Below are 6,549 nucleotides of genomic sequence, written 5' to 3'. Positions count from 1 at the left end.
TTAGTAGCTAAGCTGATAAGTGTGGGACGAAGCTAAGGCAATTAAGCATTATTTTGATTGTTGGTTTGCTTTTTAGTGTTGCACTTGTTGGTTTGTTGGATTTTCTTATTTAAAGTAAGCATTTTTTTTATGAATACTCAATCTGTTGTATTTATTGACATATAGAGGATTCTTTTCCTAGTATTATAGTGTTTTGCTCGCGAGGTGTAATAGATTGTGGAATCTTAGTAGACCTTAGTAGACGCATGCTGCTGAGAGTGGCAGCAATCAGCTCCGATGACAGTGGTGCTTGTAAATAAGGCAAATGCGCCATCTAGTGGGATGCAGCATGTTTATTCGTGTTGGAGCAATGGCAAGTACTACTAACAAAACAAAAGATGCACAGGGTAAAAAAAATAATCATAAACTGAAGCCCAACAAAGATAACAGATGGGCATAACTGTACATAGTAATGATTACTAGTACTTCCAACATTTGTATATTTTACTTTCAACTCGAATTTGAACTATTCATCCCCTTTTTTCAGCAGCCATTAACACTAATAAATTAAATTAAATCAAAACAATAAATTAAAGCTGCAAGCAGCGTTTGCGGGACTGAGCCGCCGTGGCCGACGCGATGCCCGATGACCCCCGATGACGCCTGACCCCTGTCGACGCCCGCAATTGACCCCCGTCCTCTGCCGACGCCCGGTGACATCTGCTGAAAGAAGTCTATGCAAATGATGCAGATTTCTCACCTCCATTTTTTCTTTTTGGAGGATGCTGTCAAATGTAAAAAAAATTGGCCTTGATGAGACAAACACGTAGGTATTTGAATGACGTCTGTAGCACTTTTCTAAAGGAAACTGCAGGCATTTGTGTGTTGACAAAGAGGGAGAAGAGGTCTAATCATCATATGCCTGTGTAAGCAAATGATGCATATTTTTGACCTGCATTTTTTTTTAAGTGGCTGTCAAATGTAAAATATAGGTCTTGATGAGACAAACACGTGGATGTTTGAATGATGTCTGTAGCACTTTTGTAAAGGAAACTGCAGCCATTTACAGTATAGTGTGTGTGTGTGTGTGTGGAAGCAGGGATGTGCGATACCACTATTTTTCCTTTCGATACGATACCAGGTGATACCAAGGCTAGTATCCCGATACCAATACAGATACCGATACTTTTAGACGTCCAACTTGTGTATATGAAAATGATGACTTTTACAACGAAAACTCGTGAATGTTATTATAAAAAATGTATTTTATACCTATGTATAAGAATTAAACAAGCTGCCAAATATCAGACTTTGTTTTAATTTTAATCAGAGAAATCAAATCAACAGGTCAACTGAAAATCTGAGCAAATCTCTCTCAAAAAAGAGAAAATAAGAACAGCTGCTCTCAATTCAATATAATTCTTTTTGGACTTTTTGGACAGAGTGGTCTTCAGGTTAGAACTTGACAGAATATGTCTGTCTCTTTGGGAGTCATCTATGAAAAATTTAAATATTCTTGATGTAAAAGGAAGTAAAAGCGCGGCTATTTCCCTGTGAAATGTCGGGCTTTGCTCTTGGTGAATTGTTGAGTTTCAGTTCGACGCGCCCAAGCGTGCTTGTGATAAACAAAAATTCTGGAGGATGCGGCGATCCACTGTTCAGATTGTTTATTTGCAATCCAAAAACAAAAAACAAAAACGGTCTTACCGCGACAGCGGACAATGCGGCACAGGTTGCTTGCAAACTCACAGATCGACAAAGTAATCCAACAATCGTCAAAAAATGAGAAATCCAAAAAGTGCTTGAAAAGCGGTCTAAAACTGTTTGGCTGCATTCAACTCAAGAGACCTGCCGGCCCCGTTAACCACCCTAATATAGTGCAGGTGCTGCAGTCACCTGCCTATGGTGATGTGGGGGCGTGGTCCTTAGCGCAACCAATACTAAGAAAATACTAAATAAATAAAACAATTACTTTTGTGTCCATAATTAACACATTAAGCCACAGTACCAATAAATCAGAAATAAGGAAAGAAAATAACTATTTTGGCTCCAACATTCCGGCCCCTAATTGGCATGCAGGAAACAAATGTCAATTATCAAAACAAAACAGAGGAGCCAAAGTTCTTTCACATCTTTTACAATATTATCGTCCTTTTTCTTTCTTTTTTCTCTTTTTTTTTCACAATATTGCAAACTTTTCAGTCTCTTTTGAAGATCTGCAACAGTTGATGAGTCCAAGATGTGTGCATATGTGTGAGTGAATCTTCAGGTGCTACTTGTAGGTGTGTGTGGTGGGAAAGGGAAGTGTGTGTGCGTGAATTTGTGCGGGGACGGGTGTGAGTGTGTGTTTGGCATGTATATGCGTTAGTCTCCTTCTGATGCCTCCAGAAGAAGCACGAGTTTGGTGATAGGCCGGCAAAGAGTGCTGGTCTTGGTCCGAACTTGTACTTGTCTTACGGCTCCCTTGGAATCAGGCACGGGTTGAGTCACTTGGCCCATAAGCCATGATCCTCTTGGTGCCATTTCGTCCACAATTAAAACGATGTCTCCTTTTTTGAAGTTTCGTATCTTCCTTGTCCATTTTTGTCTTTGTTGCAGTTCTGGCAGATATTCTTTTATCCATCTTCTCCAAAATACATCTGCCATGTACTGAACTTGACGCCACCTCCTTTTGCTGTAACAGTCGTCCAGTATTGTGCAACTTCGCTACTGCAGCCCTTTGTGCATCGGTTGCTTTATTCCTTTCTTCCAGCAACACAAGTTCCTTGGCTTCAAACTTCTCCTTCATGCGCTTCACCTGGCTCTCCAGTTGAGTCAAGAAGTCTGTCTTCTCCTGCCACTTCTTGATTGTCTCACCGTGAACTCTTTTGGCCTCTTCCAACTCGACATCCTTGTCCACCAGCTGCTGTTTGAGCTCCTCCTTGCGGAGGCTCAAGTGCTCCAACTGCTCTCTGGCTTCTGCCTGCTGAGCGCGGTCCTCCTCCCGCTGCTGCTGGAACCTCTTCTGGGCCTGCGTTGCCTCTTCACGCATCCTCCGTAGCTGGTCGTCACGCTCCTGCAAGGCCTCTTTAAGTTTGCGGATGGATTCAGTCTGGTCATCGACTATTTTGGCTTTAATTTTGAGGGCATTGCCGTCCCTCTCACTCTGCTTCTTCCGACTCTCCAGCTCAGCACCCAACACCTCTATCCTGGCTTCCAAACGTCCTCGATCCTGAGCCAAGGACACTCCTTGATGAGCGAGTTCCTGGCCCCAGATCTTCCTCTCTGCCCTGAGGCCGTCTATCACAGACTCGTGGGCTGTGAGCTGAGACATCAGTTGTGCCTTCTCTTTCTTCAGCAGCTCCAGCTGCAGACTCGCACGTCTGTCCTGCTGCAATTCTTCTTCCAAGGAACGGAAGCGGCTCTTCAGATCTGTCACAGTGTCATTTTTGGCTTTGTTCAACTGAGAGATGCGGCTGTTCTGTTCTTTGACCATTGCTGTCAGCTGCTGCACCAGAGAGGCAGATTTCTTCTCCTTCTCCTGGAACTGAGTAAATGCCGCCTTGTGACCCACAAGCTCCTCGGTCATCTGGTCACAAACGTCTTTGACCTCAGAGAAGCGAGCAGCCTCAATGGTGAGCGCCATGCGGAACTCGTCCTCCAGGGCAGCGTACTGTTTCTTGCCCTCTGCCAGTTTCTCCTGCAGCTCAGACTCCCTTTGGCCGTGTTTCTGCTCCATGAATGCAACTTCTTTGGCAACTGCTTGGCGGAAATCTGACCCATCAGGCTGCAGCCGCAAGTCCAGTTGTTTCCTGTGCTCCTGTTCCCTGGAAACCAAGAGCTCGTGCAGCTTTTGAAGTTTGTCTTTCTGCTGGCGCACCGCTGCTCTCTGGATGTCCAGCTCTCTCCTCAGAACTGCTGCTTTGTTCCCCAGCTCCCGCTGTCGCTTCTCCTCCTCGGCTTGCTGTTGCGCCCTCAGTGACTCCCCCTGGGAGATGTTTTCCTCCAGCCTGTGCAATGCAGCCTTGTGTTGCTCTTCGCTGGTGCGGGCTTGCTCCACCTGCTGGGTGAGGGATCGACACCTCGCCTCCAGCTCCTCAACACGATTTTTCAGTTCACAGCGCCCTGACCGCTCCCTCAGCAACAGTTCTTTCAATCTGTCAGTGGTGTGAAGGGCCAAACTCTGAAGATCTTTTTCTTTGCTGGCCTTGGTCTGCCAGCACTTGAGTTCGTCTGTGAGCTTCCTAACGGCCTGCTCTGCCTTCCAGCGTCGCTCTCTCTCCTGGTCACGCTCTTCCAAGATAGTCCTGTAGGTTTCTGCCTCATCTTTGGGTTTACTTGTCACGTCAACAGAGGCTCCAATGGCTCTTTGCAGGAACTTTCTCACTGGCTCGACTGCTTTCGCGCCGCGTGCAATGTTTACTTTTTTCCGGGTTCTCACTGTGGCCTCTGAACTCGTCTCGACGCGACACTGTGGATCACTGTCTGATTTCCTGCTTCTGATCTCCTTGGCAGGCCCCTTCTTCGTAAGGCTGTTGCGATGTCTGGGGATCCTGGACCGCCTCCGGTTTTCCTTCCCACTGTCACACTCGCTCTCTGACGTGTGATCCGTGTCCCTCTTGAAGATTTGTTGTGTCACGACAGCAGAGGAGCTACTGGTTGTTTTATCAGCAGGGGTCAACTTGATGAGCTGGTAAACTTGTTCCTCCAGTTTTTTGATGCGTTCTTCATTGACAGAGTCCACTGTTTCAGCTACACAACGATTGTTTGGAAATTGTGTGTCCCTTTTCTTTAATGGCAAAGCAATGCTGTAATGTCCATCTACCATTTTGATGGATGCAGAAACACTTTCCATGAACAATTTATCCTCCTGCGACATTTCAAGACGCTCTTCTTTCTCACGCTCCGGGAAGTCTTGCTTGATTTGCTGTCGTATCAAGTTCTCCAGCCTGACAACAGAGATCCTGTGAGCCATGACAACCCGTTTACCATTTTTGGAGAGACTTGTTTTTCGAAAGGGACCATTTACAGTCCATCCTAAGGCTGTCTTAATGGCATAAGGTCCATTTTGCTTGCTGTTAATTACCTTCCAAGGTTCCAGTGCCATTGGAACGTTGCTGCCGATAAGCAAGCCGATATCAGAATTGATTGGATTGAGTTTTACCTCCTTTAGATATGGCCATTGCTTCAGATCCTCATGCGTGGGAATATTTTCCTTCTTAACAGGGATTTCATCTTGCATGTATGTAGTCGGAAGATCAAAGTAATCGTTACTGTCGACACTGCACATCTCTAGATCACATACAGATGCTGTCTTGACAACTTGAACTTGAACCATTGTTCGTAAAAGTATATCTGTGGTCCTTCCAGTGAGTTGAAGCTGCTGGAGAAGTGCCTTGCTGCAAAAACAATCAGTGCTGCCTGGATCTAAAAAGGCATATGTGGTGACTGTTTTGTTGTTTTTCTTGTTTCTTACCTTTACAGGCACTATAGCTAAGACCGGTTCCACTTCTCCAGTGTTGTTATCACTTGATCCAGTTTCTTTGTCAACTTCAACTAGACCACTTGTGATAGACTTTTCTTGGTCTTTATAAGTTTTGGCTCCTCCTTTATTGGTGATGTGCAAAACAGTAGGGTGCTTGAGAGAACAAACTTGACATGTCAGCCTTTGTGAGCATCCTTTGCTCATGTGCCCTGACTCCAAACATCCAAAGCACACTCCTTTCCTTTTCAAAAAATCCAGTTTTTCATTGTGAGCTTTCCTGTTAAATTGAGAGCAGGTATCAAGCGTATGAGCGCCACTGCAAAATAAACAAGGCTTTCTATTATCTTTAATAGATTGGACATGGGAAACACTGCCCCCTGCTGGTCTTGTCAATGGGGACACGCTGGTAACTAAACCACTCTTGCTCCTTCTCACCATGCTGCCTTTTGGCAGCTGTTTAAAAACAATGAGAAGCTCTTCAAAGATTCAGCATCCTCCACTTTTATAGATGGCCAACAGATTGCCTTATCCAGGTAAGCTGTGGCAATTGTGTAGTCATCTCCAAAATGTTTTTTCAGCAGTCTTTTTGCCTCCAGATATCCTCTGTCTGCTGGCATATACTGGCAGCTGCGCACAAGCTCCTGTGGCTGGCCGGCTGTAAACTGCTCCAAAAAGTGAAGTCTGTCCCTGCTGTTGTCCGTTCTCTTCTCAATTCCATATTCAAACGCTCTGATGAAAAACAGATAGTCCAATGGTTCGCCTTTGAAAACTGGTATGGAAAGTGAAGGTAATGATGACATATTGTGCTGCTTTACCAGAGCTTCTGTAATTTTGTTTTGCTTTTCCATTATTTCCGCTAACTTGTCAATGCTGGTATGCTCTTGCCTTGGTGCAGAGTTGAACCTCTGCATGGTGGTTGATTTGTGGTCATGCTGCTGAGCGCTCACGTGAGTTTGCATGCTTTGTTCCACTGTGTGCGGCAGGTCATAACCTTTGACAGAGGTTTCTCTAGTTTTTGGTCTCACCACTTGTGGATGTTGTACCTTTTCAGTGGAAACTTCCCCGTGTGGATTTTGAGCAGCGCCCTTTCTGTAGTACGAGCTCAT

General features: G+C 45.1%; 1 pseudogene; it reads right to left on the bottom strand.

Annotated features, from left to right (window-relative positions):
* Nucleotides 1-2,343: 2,343 nt before the first annotated feature.
* On the bottom strand, nt 2,344-4,786 carry LOC142890668 (leucine-rich repeat and coiled-coil domain-containing protein 1 pseudogene; annotated as a pseudogene).
* Between the last annotated feature and the right edge of the window lie 1,763 nt (nt 4,787-6,549).

The sequence above is a fragment of the Nelusetta ayraudi genome, unplaced genomic scaffold (assembly GCF_046127955.1).
Source record: "Nelusetta ayraudi isolate G7.1 ecotype Tasmania unplaced genomic scaffold, CSIRO-AGI_Nayr_v1 ptg000003l, whole genome shotgun sequence".
Classification (NCBI taxonomy): Eukaryota; Metazoa; Chordata; class Actinopteri; order Tetraodontiformes; family Monacanthidae; genus Nelusetta; species Nelusetta ayraudi.
This window is presented reverse-complemented; position numbering and strand designations above follow the sequence as displayed.